We start from the raw sequence: 12987 nt of genomic DNA on the forward strand, positions 1-12987 counted from the left end.
AGGATTAAGGCGTGGGCATCTCCAGAGGTATTCTGCCTACCATAGATGGCTATAGATAAAGTCAGTGTCTAGATTGTGCACATACAGACAAAATCATGTATGTGATACCATTAGTCATAGTAATTACGTTGTCTGAATTATTGTTGAGAAAAACAATTTCGTTTAGTATGACCTGAAGCCTTACAAAATTAAATTCCTGCTTTCTTCTTTCTGTGGCTGGGTCATAATTCCACTTTCTAGTGATGTGCCTGTATTTACCATCTATTAATAATAGACCTATTATAAACATATATACTCACCTAAAGCATCTGTCCTTTCTTAGTGTAAATCAATATTAATTTCATTTTGGGGCTTTCACCAGATCAAAAAAAAAAAGGGAGGAATACAGCTTTTTCCTTTCCCTCTCTCTCTCTCTCTCTCTCTCTCTCTCTCTCTCTCTCTTTCACTCTCTCTCTTTGACCTTGACTTAAGCAAGCCTCAGGGAAAAAAGAAATCTATTTTATTTATATATCTATGACACTTAACTAAAGATAAATTAAAAGTCAGTCACTTTATTTCTAAGTGGAATGAAAAAAACAAATTTTTCTTATTCTTCAAGACACATAAGACTCTCCTTTCAATATTCAAAATAATCTTCATTAACAGTGATACAATTCATAAATAATAAGAAATAAAATTTGTCACAAATTTCAAAAACTAAATTGCTTAAAGGACATTATGGATGGCATTCAATTACAACTGGGAATTTCCCTCTAAGCAACTTCTACTTTCAGGCAAAAAGCAACAAGCCATAGTTCTTGTTCTATGCCCATTGCAAATAACACCTTTAAGTCTCTCACTAGCTTTTTTTGCAACTAACTTTTCCTAATAAAGAAAGGTCTTTCAGATTGCTTCACCAGATGCTTAAACTAAAACAACCCTCATCCAGAAATTGATCAAAATCCACAACTCAATCTTTGGAGTCTGAAAAACTCTGTAGTCTGAGACAACAGCAATCATTTGGGGTACTGATCACTGAGAAATTTTAAAAAGTCCCCCAAATTTATCTGATTTTTCCATTTAGCCATTAGAAGCCAATGACCCAGAGTAAATTAGATTCAGATATTTTGTCATTCTCCTCTCTGGATTGATGTGAGGTAGTAAGACAAACAAGAAGGGTTTGCTTCCTCAGTTGGGAGTTAAGCAATGGCTTTAGGATTCTTACAGAATTGTTTGACAAAAGGCTTGATGTCTTTAGCTCAGTGCTTATCAAAAGTAAATGGGCATATAAATCACCCTGGGATCTTGTTGAAATGCATGTTCTGATTCAGTAGGTTTAAATTGGTGCCTGGGGTTCTGCATTTCTGAACAAAGTCATGGGGAAATTACAGCAGGCCTGCCAGCAATAATACTCTACTAAATTCTCTTCTCTATAGATTTTCTACTCTTTCCATTTACATTCCTTCATGAATTTTTTGTCTTCCCCCAGTTCTCTCCACAATTTCAATAGTTTTACAAGACATACTCAATTTTGCTGGTGGGTTTCATAGCAGTATGGATTATAAAACATGTATTTATCAAATATTTGCTGTACTTAATATGAAGGAAATATGACTGGCCTCTACCCTTCTAAAGACATGAGTTTTGTTTGTGTTTTGTTTTGTTTTGTTGAATCTGCTTTCCAAGAATTACTGGCTTCAATCTGTAAATCAATTTATTTTTTCATCTCTTACTACATTAAGCATTTTAAGCCAGATATATGTTTTATATTTTACTTTATTTTTATTTTATTTTTTTTATTTTATATTTTATTTTTTCCAGCCTTATTGAAATATAATCGACATATAAATTTGAATAAAGTTAGGGTATATAGCATGATGATTTGATATATGTATATATTGCTAAATGATTACCACAGTAAGGTTAGTTAACTCGTGTATCATCTCAAATAATTACCATTTGTGTGTGTGTGTGTGTGTGTGTGTGTGTGTGTGTGTGGTGAGAACACTTAAGATCTACTCTCTTAACAACTTTTAAGTATGTAATATAGTATTGTTAACATAGTCACTAGGCTGTACATTAGATCCCCAGAGTTTATTCATCTTATAACTGGAAATTTGTACCCTTTCACTAACATCTTCCCATTTCATGCCCCCTCTCACCCCAGTCCCTGGCAGCCACCATTTTATTCACTATTTCCATGAGTTGGTAAGCCAGATAGATTTGAATATGTACTTTGTATCATGCATTGTACTTGACCCTGGGAATAAATAATGAATAAGTCCATTTTATTGTTTTTAGTGATTTTGCTACCAAATGCAAAAGATAAGCCATATTCATGAAGATGTGTTTTTCTCCCGGCCATGAATCTATTGTTATAAACCATTATACAGAAATCAGTTTTTATAACATTACAAATTCCTTCCAGAGTTTAAGATCTTAATTTTCTCATTTGCCTTCAAAATCTCTAGAGATACATCCCTGTTGTATCTTCTAACACTGTACTTGTCCCACATAAGTCGGTGTAAATGGCTAGAATATAGTGCAAAGAGTGTAAGTAAGGCAATGCTTTCTTTCCATTTTGGATATGTCTTTGCCTTAGATAGTACCTACCTACTTGATCATGTCAGTTTAGAACTATAATCTTCCATATTGTCCTCATAGCAAATCCATATAAATTATGAGGTGTATTTTTTTCTGGCTGACTTTGGAACAGATTAACCCATTCCTCCCATCTTGACCCTAATGCCCAGAAGAGATAAACACATTAATTGTCAGAAGAGCCTTTAGCTTCCACCCTGGTGCAGAATTCCCTTCCCTATCCTCCATCCACGGCCTCAGCTAGACTCTGGATCTTTAGAGTATGCTCTTTGAGAAAACCCCTTACTCATTGCACAGAAAGATAAAAGGGAGATGTAAGAAAAGAAAGCCTAGTGGTAACCATACGGACTTTGGATCTGTAGTATTAAGATTCATATCCAAGCTTCACAACTTCCTCGTTAGATGATGCTGGGCAAGTCAGTTACATTTTCTCTACAATGGAGATAATGACAATAAAAGTTCCTATCACACAGGGTGCTTGTGATGATTATTAAATTACAGACAACACATATGAGTGACTGGCACATAGTCTGTCCTTGAAAGTTATTATCAGGAGACTCCATAATAGATATGGCTATTTTTTCATCTATACATGGTCTATGCTACCTCTTCAGTCCCCTGAATTTTAGTTCCTAAAATACTTGGTTTTCTGTTATTCTTTTCTATTATTTGTGAAAACTCTGTTCTATTTGATGAGATTTGCGATACAGAGGCAAAGATTTCCCTCTTTTTCTCAAGTATAGCAATGAACGTCCATTTAATGTAGACACAGCTATTATAAGTATAAAAATTCACATTCAAACTAACACTTCTATTTTTATGCTTATGGTTAGAGTTGCCTATAGCTTGAAATATACCCTATTTGCTTTCACTGCTTAATTTCTTAAACCAATTACTTCTCTATCCTGGCACAACTAATTATCTTTGGTCCATTCTGATTTTCTCCTAGGTTCAAAGATATTTTGAAACCATACCTCTCTTGCACTATTCTCAAGTTAATTGTGTTTCAGAATACAACTATAGCTATGAACAGAATTATATCATGTAACAGACTAACTTCCATTTCCAAGAAATTACCATGATTGCACAAGGTTGCTCAATTCTATGCAGATTAAAAAGAGAGCAAAAACATAGAAGGACTTAGGCATAATACCTTTTTTTACCTGTTTTAGCAAACGCTATATTCATTTTTCAGGTGGTGGGATATATTTTTCATAAGATAGTGATCTCTATAATTCCTATTCATATACCAAGTTCATATCTTAGGAATCTATTAAAAATTACCAAAGATAAAAAATATTCAAAAATTATTGATCATAACTTCACATTCAGGTGCATGATTAACACACAAATCAAAGGTAAAATGTTTGTTGGTGCCTTTTAATAAAGTTACAAATCACAAGTAGCCAATTATCTTGTGAGATATAATGGAATATCAATACTACTACTAATAAAATGTTTAGAGACAAACACTTTCCTTCATTTGAGCTGTATTTTATTTTTTTTATTTTTTATTTTTTTAAAAATTTTTTTTTCAACGTTTATTTATTTTTGGGACAGAGAGAGACAGAGCATGAACAGGGGAGGGGCAGAGAGAGAGGGAGACACAGAATCGGAAACAGGCTCCAGGCTCTGAGCCATCAGCCCAGAGCCTGACGCGGGGCTCGAACTCACGGACCGCGAGATCGTGACCTGGCTGAAGTCGGACGCTTAACCGACTGCGCCACCCAGGCGCCCCTGAGCTGTATTTTAAAAGCAAGGCATATCTCATTTTGTTGCACTTTGGTCTATTGTGCTTTGCAAATATTGCATTTTTTACAAATTGAAGGTTTTTGTGGCAGCCCTACATTGAGCAAATCTTTTGGCACCATTTTTCCAACAGCATTTGTTCCCTTCGTGTCTCTGTGTCATATTTTGGTAATTCTCACAACATTTCAAATTTCTTCATTATTGTATTCATTATGGTGATCTGTGATCATTGATCTTTGGTGTTACTACTATTATTCTTTTGGGTTACTACAAATTGTGCCCATATGAGACCGCGAACTTAATCTATAAATGTACCTGTTCTGACATTCCTCCATCTTTCTCCCTCTCCTTGGGCCTTCCTATTATACCTTGAGACACAACAACATTGACAGTTGGCCAATTAATAAACCTACGATGGCCTTTAAATGTTCAAACGAAAGGGAGAGTTTCATGTGTCTCACTTTAAATTGAACACTAGAGGGACACCTGGGTGGCTCAGTTGGTTGAGCCTCCAACTCTTGATCCCAGGGTCATGGGATCAAACCCCACACTGGGCTCCACACTGAGCATGGAGCCTATTTAAGATTCTCTCTTGGGCACTCTGCCCCTCTGTGCAGCTTGCATTCTCTGTCTAAAATGAAAATTAATTAATTAATTAATTAAAAAATAGAAATGATTAAACTTGGTGAGGAAGGTATTCTAAAAACCAAGATAGGCTGAAAGCAAAGCCTCTTGCACAGTTGGCCAAGTTGTGATTACAAAGGAAAAGTTCTTGAAGGAAATTAAAAGCCCTACTCCAGGGAACATGTGAATGATAAGAAAGCAAAACAGCATTATTGCTGAAATGGAGAAAGTTTTAGTTGATCTTTTGGATAAAAGATTAAACTAGCCACATCATTCCCTTAAGCCAAAGCATAATCTAGAGCAAAGCCCAACTCTCTTAAATTCTGCAAAGGCTGAGAGAGGTGAAGACACTACAAAAGAAAAGTAGGAAGTTAGCAGAGGTTGGTTTCTGAGATTTAAGGAAAGAAGCCATCTCCACGACATAAAAGTGCAAGCTGAAACAGTAAGTTATCCAAAGATCTAGCTAAGATAATTAATGAGGATGGCTACACTAAACATCAGATTTTTGATGTAGATGAAACAGCCTTCTATTGGAAGAAGATGCCATCTAGGACTTTCATAGCTAGAAAGAAGTCAAAGCCTGGCCTCAAATCTTCAAAGGACAGGCTGACTCTCTTGTTGAGGACTAATGCAGCTGGTGACTCAGTTGAAGCCAATGCTAATTTACCATCTGAAAATCCCAGGGCCCTTAAAAATTATGCCAAATGTACTCTGCCTGTGTTCTAACAGTGCAACAACAAAGCCTGCATGACAGCACATCTGTTTACAACATGGTTTACTGAATATTCTAAACCCACTTCTGAGACCTACTGCTCAGAAGAAAATATTCCCTTCAAAATACTACTTATTAACAATACACCTAGTCACTCAAGAGATCTAATGGAAATGTACAATGTTAATGTTGTTTTCATTTCTGTTAACACAACGTCCACTCGGTAGCCCATGGATTAAGGAATGATTTTGACTTTAAAGTCCCATTATTTAAGAAATACACTTTGTAAGGCTATAGCTGCCATAGATGGTGATTCCTCTGGTAGATCTGGGCAAAGTAAATGAAAACCTTCTGGAAAGGATTCACCATTCTAGATACCATTAAGAACATTTGTGATTCATGGGAAGAGATCAAAATAGCAACATTAACAGGAGTTTAGAAGAAGTTGATTCCCACCCTCATGAATGACTTGAGGGGTTCAAGACTCCTGTGGAGGAAGTACCTGCAGATGTGGTGGAAAGCAAGAGAACCAGAATTAGAAGTGGAGCCTAAAGATGTGACTGAATTGCTGTGATCTCCTGATATAACTTGAAAAGTCGAGGAATTGATTCCTATGGATGATCAAAGAAGTGGTTTGTTGAAATGATTTGTTCACTACTCCTGATGAAGATGCTGTGAAGATTGTTGAAATGACAACAAAGGATTTAGAATAGTAAATAAATTTAGTTGATAAAGCAGAGGATAAACTCCAATTTTGAAAGAAGTTCTACTGTGGTAAAATGCTATCAAACAGCATCACATGCTACAGGGAAATTGTGAGATGATGAGTCAATCAATGTGGCCAACTTCATTGTTGTCTTATCTTATGCAATGATCACAATCACCCCAACCTTCAGTAACCATCACCCTGATCAGTCAGCAGTCATCAATCAACATTAAGGCAAGACCCTCCACCAGCAAAAAGACTATGACTCGCTGAAAGCTTGGATGCTGGATGAAAACATAATTTGTATATGTTCCGGGAAAATGAAAAATTCATTTGACTCATTTTATGGCGGTATTTGTTTTATTTTGGTGTTCTGGAACTGCCACGTATCTCCAAGCTATGCCTATACGTTGACATTTTTAATTTCTTAAGTATTGGATAAAATTTGTCATTGAGGCCATCTAGGCATAAAGTTATATTTATAAAAGAGACTTCTTAGATATGAATTCAGTTTTTTAATAAATTTAGGACAAAGTTTTCTATTTTGTGTGTGTGTGTCAGTTACGGTGATTCACAAATTTATTTCTCTCCAGAAATTTGTTCATTTCATCTAATTTACCAAAGTTATTGATAAAAAAATATTCATTTCCTTACTATTTTTAATGACTTTAGAACTATGTGATGTCCCCTTTTTTATTCCCGATATTGATCAATTATAAATGTTATTCTTTTCTTAAACCAGTCTACCTTGAGATTTTTTAGATTTACTTTAAAAAATAAGCTTTTGTTGGGGTGCCTGGGTGGCTCAGTCAGTTGAGCGTCTGACCTCAGCTCAGGTCATGATCTCACAGTTTGTGGGTTTAAGCCCCGTGTCAGGCTCTGTGCTGACAGCTCAGAGCCTGGAGCCTGCTTCCGATTCTGTGTCTCCCTCTCTGTACCCCTCCCCTGCTCTCTCTCTCTCTCTCTCTCTCAAAAATAAACATTAAAAAAGTTTAAAAAAATAAATATGCTTTTGTAAAATTTTTAAAAATAAAGTGTGCATAGGCTAAAGTGCATAATTCTTAAATATATCCCTAATGAACTTTTATAAAACAATACACTCATATAGCCACTGATGTGGTTCAGATATAGAATATTACCCGCAAGTAGAAGCCTCTCTTTTAATGTCTTCTAGTCAACATTTCTCCAAAGTTAACCATTATTATAACTTCTCCCACCCTCAGTTAGTTTGGCATGGTTTGAAATCTCTTATAAGTAGAAGTGTACAAAATACACTTTTATGTGCCTGGCTTCTTTAACTATATACATTTGTGAGATTCACCCATGTTACTATGCATAGCAGTAGTTAAGCTGATCAAGGAAAAAGAAAAAAAAAGTAAGTACATGAAAAATAGCCTCTAGATTCCTGTGCTTTTGTGGAACGTTCTCTACCACCATCCTTCCACTTCCTTTTGTACAAATATCCAGTTATGTTTTAAACCTCTAGAGAATAAAGAATATATTCTATGCTTCCCTTACAATATCTACACAGTCCTGAACATGTGGTTGGTTCTCTCTTAAGAACCAAATCAACATTCACTGACCTGGCTGGAACAGTCAGAATCCTTTAGAATGCTACCACAGAGCGAAACCGGAAGAGAATGAGGTTTGGCATTAAAGATAAAAATTGAGTCTCCTCTAGTATCATCTGACTGACTAGATAAGTCATTTTATTTCTGTGTCTCACTCCTCTCCAGAGTGGGATTATATTATTTGCCTTATGCTATTCAGAGAAACAGTGAGAATCCAATAAAAGCATGTGTATGAATTACTTGTCATCAGTAATCCAACAGATTCTTTACAAATATTTTATTAATAAGTGAAGCACTTGCTTTTAAGACTAAAATCTTTTTTTTTGTTTGTTTTTTTGTTTGTTTTGGGTTTTTTCTTTTGTTGTTGTTTTTAAAGGTGGGAGAGGCAGAGGGAGAGAGAGAATCCCAAGCAGGTTTCACACTCAGCACGGGGCCTGGTACATGGCTCAGTCTCATGAACTGTGAGATCAGGACCTGAGCTGAAATCAAGAGTTGGGCGCTTAACTGACTGAGCCACCCAGATACCCCAAGACTCAAATCTTAAAAGGTAACCAAATCCCTGGCTGTCATTTTCTGCCAAATCTGTGCCCAAATCCAACTGGGCAGGTGGTGGTAATGATCAGACTGGACAGAGTAACTCTATAAACATGTCGTTTCCAAACAAGTAGAAAGTTTAATATGAGGTATGTGGAATAGTTTGTAAACTATAACATAAGACACATTTTCAAGGTAGAAATTTGTATTCATTTTAATTTTTTTTTTAATTTACATACAATAAAACACCTTTTCTTGGTATAGTGCTAGCTTTTGGTTTCATTAAGTTTCTCTATAGTTTACTCAAGTTCATTTTTCCACTCTTATAAATATAATTTTCATCATTGTGTACTTTTCTCCTTCCTTCCTTCCTACCTCATTTCCTTCCTTCCTGTGTAGAAGCTTAGAACATTGATTTCAGGCATTTTTTTCTTTCTTAATGAAATATTTAAGTATATAAATTTCTCCCTAAACACCACCTTAGCTGTATCCCACTAATTTGTTACACTGTGTTTGCAATATTATTCAGTGTAAAATATTTTTTAATCCTCCTTGAGTTTTTTATACGTGAATTTTATAGAGCTGCAATGTGTAATTTCTAAATATTTGGAAAATTTTGAGATTTTTTTATTTGCTTCTAGTTTAATTTTTAGGTGTTATTGTAAATAATATTTGCTACCTCTTCATTGCTAGAATATAAAGATTTAGTTGAATTTATATAGTTTTTGCTAAATTCAAATATTTGTTCTAGTGGCCTTTTTTTCTAGATCAAGATTTTCTCTGTTCACATTGTTTTCTGAATATAAACACAGTTTTATCCATTTTCCAATTTGTATTTTTTCATGTGTGTGTCATAGAACATATTTGGTATAATTTCCACTCTTAAATTTGTACAGTATATTTCGTGGTCCCATATATCTCTTTTGGTGCATGTTCCATGTACATTTGAAAAGGACATGTATTTTGTCTTCGTTGGATGGATATTCTCTGTATGTCAATTAGGTCATGTTAAGCAATAATGTTCACATCTTCTAGATTATTTCTGCTTTTTTCTTCTTCTGTCAGTTACAGAGAGAAGAGTGCTATAGTCTCTGACTCTGATTGTAGAGATGTCTGTTTCTCCTTTCAGGTCTGTCAAGCTTTGCTTCATGTATTTTGAAGCTGTTTTTCCATGCATACTATTATGTATTCTTGATGAATTAATTCTTTTACCTTTATAAAATGTCTCTCTTTATCCTTGCCTATGTTCCTTTTCCTAAACTTTGGCTTTGGCTGACATTAATATACTCAGTTCAGCTCTCTTAGGTTTAGTGTTTGCTTGGTGTAGTTTTCTTTTATTCTTTTACTATTAACTTATTGTGTATTTGTAGTGAGTTCATTTTTTTCTCCTGTTAATGAATACAATTTTTTTTTTAATTTTTTTTTCAACATTTATTTATTTTTGGGACAGAGAGAGACAGAGCATGAACGGGGGAGGGGCAGAGAGAGAGGGAGACACAGAATCGGAAACAGGCTCCAGGCTCCGAGCCATCAGCCCAGAGCCTGACGCGGGGCTCGAACTCACGGACCGCGAGATCGTGACCTGGTTGAAGTCGGACGCTCAACCGACTGCGCCACCCAGGCGCCCTTTGAATACAATTTTATGTTATTTTCCAGTGTCTGAAAACAGCTTTTTTTTTTATAAATTTTGGCCAGCTTTATATACGTGAACATTGTCTGGTACCATTATTCCCTCATGGCTGAATTGCTTATCCTTTGGTTATTGTGTCTATGAAGTTAAGGCTATATATATTGTCACCTTCATGTTAATTACTACCCTACCTCCATACATAATCCCTTTATTATTTCTTGGCAATATCTCTCTACACAATGAACAAGAGTTTGTATTTGTTTTTATGATTCCAACTGAAATGCATATTGCCTATATATAAACAAGATTTTTCATCAAGATGTATTTGTAAAAACCTCTAGGAACTAAAATACATATCTATCTACATACTTCAAATCATGAGCCACAATATGGATGAAAATCTAAGCTTCTTCAAACTTGAAATACAGGAAAATGAGGTTTAGCATTTCTTAAATATAATAGTATGTACCTTCAACATTGAACTCGAAGTTGATGATTGAAAATTACTAGCAACTGGGACACCTGGTTAGCTGAATCAGTTAAGCATCTGATTTCCTCACAGGTCGTGCTCTCACAGCTCATGAGCTCAAAACCTGCATCAGGCTTTCTGCTGTCAGAGCAGAGCCTGCTTGGGATCCTCTTTCTCCCTCCCTCTCTACCCCTTCCCCACTACCATGTGTTATCTCTCTCTCTCTCTCTATCTCTCTCTCTCAAAACTAAAATAAACATTAAAAAAGTTGCTAGCAACCAATTCCAAATGTAAAACAAAATTGATTAAGCATAGACTTAAGTGTTAAAAAATAATTTTTTTCCTATGTGATATTCAGATACACAGAATAAAGTCTCAGTTATATAAAAAATTTATGGATTTTATACTAAAAATCTTTTGGTAACAGTCTTATTAAGAGGAATGACACAATCACAAATAATTTATAGCTTAAAATGTTTTACATCACTGTAATAGGTTCTACCAAATTTCACTCAAGCATAGCAGTAGGATGTCTATATATTTTTTAAGTCTTTTTAACTGAGCTAGTGAATTTAATCTATAAAGATTAGTTTTTTTTTTCTTTCTTTCTAATTTGTGCCTTAAACATCACTAAATTAGGCTTTTTTCATTTTTTTTAAGTAGGCTTTATACTCAATGTGGGCCTTGAACTCACAACCCTAAGATCAAGAGTTATAGTCTCTACAAACTGAGCCAGCCAGGCACCCCAAGTTTTTTCCAATTTTAATAAAAGCTCTTAATGAATGATTCTCTATATGTTAGAAAATTCTACTAGTTTAGTTTTTGTCTATCGTCTTCATGTATTGGTATACTCCCCTCTTAATTATCTCCTTTATGTACTATAATGTTTTTATATAGTAGAAGTTGGTTTCTTCCCACCCTGAAACAGATTCCCAGAATACCTCACACAAACAACACTGGTTGGCAATACATATACACAAACATACATGCAGAGCTATATTATATACACATACATACAGTTTATATATATATATATATATACACACACACACACACACACACACACATATATACATATATATATATAAATATATATGTACCCAAAAGTAGGTATAGACATTCATAAATAGTTATCAATCATTATTTTAATTTCAATGTATGAAATCACCCCCAAAATATTACTAAATATAATATTATTAAATGTAGTTATTACTATAAAAGTTATCTATTGTGGATTATTTATTATCTACTATCAATGAAGAGAATATGATATAAAAACAGGTAATTGCACCTAACTAATTCTAATATCAGGCAAAAGAACAGTTTTATATACAAATTAATGTATCTTCACAGCAAGACATTTAAGTGGTAAAAAGAAAATTCAAGTTCTAAGTGACCCCAAATTTCTTATATAAATGTCCTGTATTTTGCCTAGGGCCTATAATTTTATGGGAACTGAGCTGAACACTTGGGAGTAGACCAAAAATATTGAGTGAAAGGAATTTAATTTTTTTTTTATTTTAAAATATTTTAAACTAGAGTAAGTTCAATAGAATATGTTTACAGATTAATTTTCATGGAAATCAAAAATCAAATAAATATTTTGCTAGTCATTTTTGTTGGATGTAGGGACTGAAATGATATATTTGTTTTAAGCTTTAGGGATATTTCAAGGAAACTCTGAAATTATTTTACAGTACATGCTATTACAGTAGCTAAATCTTAGTCACTAGCAATTAATAATTGGCTATATGTTCAGAATTCTCCTTGATTCAATAATCCTGGTTTAACCATTAAAGTCGAGTATTATAATTCTTCTACAGGCTATATTATTTATACTTCTTCCATAACAACCTTAATAATAAACATTTCTACTTTCCACAGTAAAAATACTGTGGAAATTTTTCATGATAAGTCTTGAAGGCACCAAGTGGAATGTTTCATACTGCTGAACATAGCCTGCTGACTTCTCAGTATCATGCTACATTTCCTTCACACTGGGCTTCCCATTTGATTTGTGTTTCTTTTAATCCCAGGTTGCTCATATGCTATCTTTGGTCTCCTGAGATAGATGCTGTTTTCTCTTTCCACATTACCTTCCCAGTGTGTTCCATGTGTTACAAAAGAAACATGATTAGAGGGACCTGAGGGTTTTATTCCCCAACTATGATGCAACCATTTAATGCAGTGACAAATACTTATCTATTTCAACCAGGTCCTCTCCTGATCTGATTAATCAATCATTCCCAAACTTAGACATTTTTAACTACAAAGGAGATAAATATTTGAAAAGTCTTGATCTAGTCTCAGACATTTTCTGAATGCATTTTCTTGGGTTCAGTGTTGTCTTATATGATAATGACTAAGAAATTGAATATATTATTTATAGTAACATAATTCCAATTTAATACT

This window comes from Lynx rufus, unplaced genomic scaffold (assembly GCF_022079265.1).
Source record: "Lynx rufus isolate CCGP_SWC_20201006 ecotype Redwood Valley unplaced genomic scaffold, mLynRuf1.p SCAF_5, whole genome shotgun sequence".
In the NCBI taxonomy this organism is placed as follows: domain Eukaryota; kingdom Metazoa; phylum Chordata; class Mammalia; order Carnivora; family Felidae; genus Lynx; species Lynx rufus.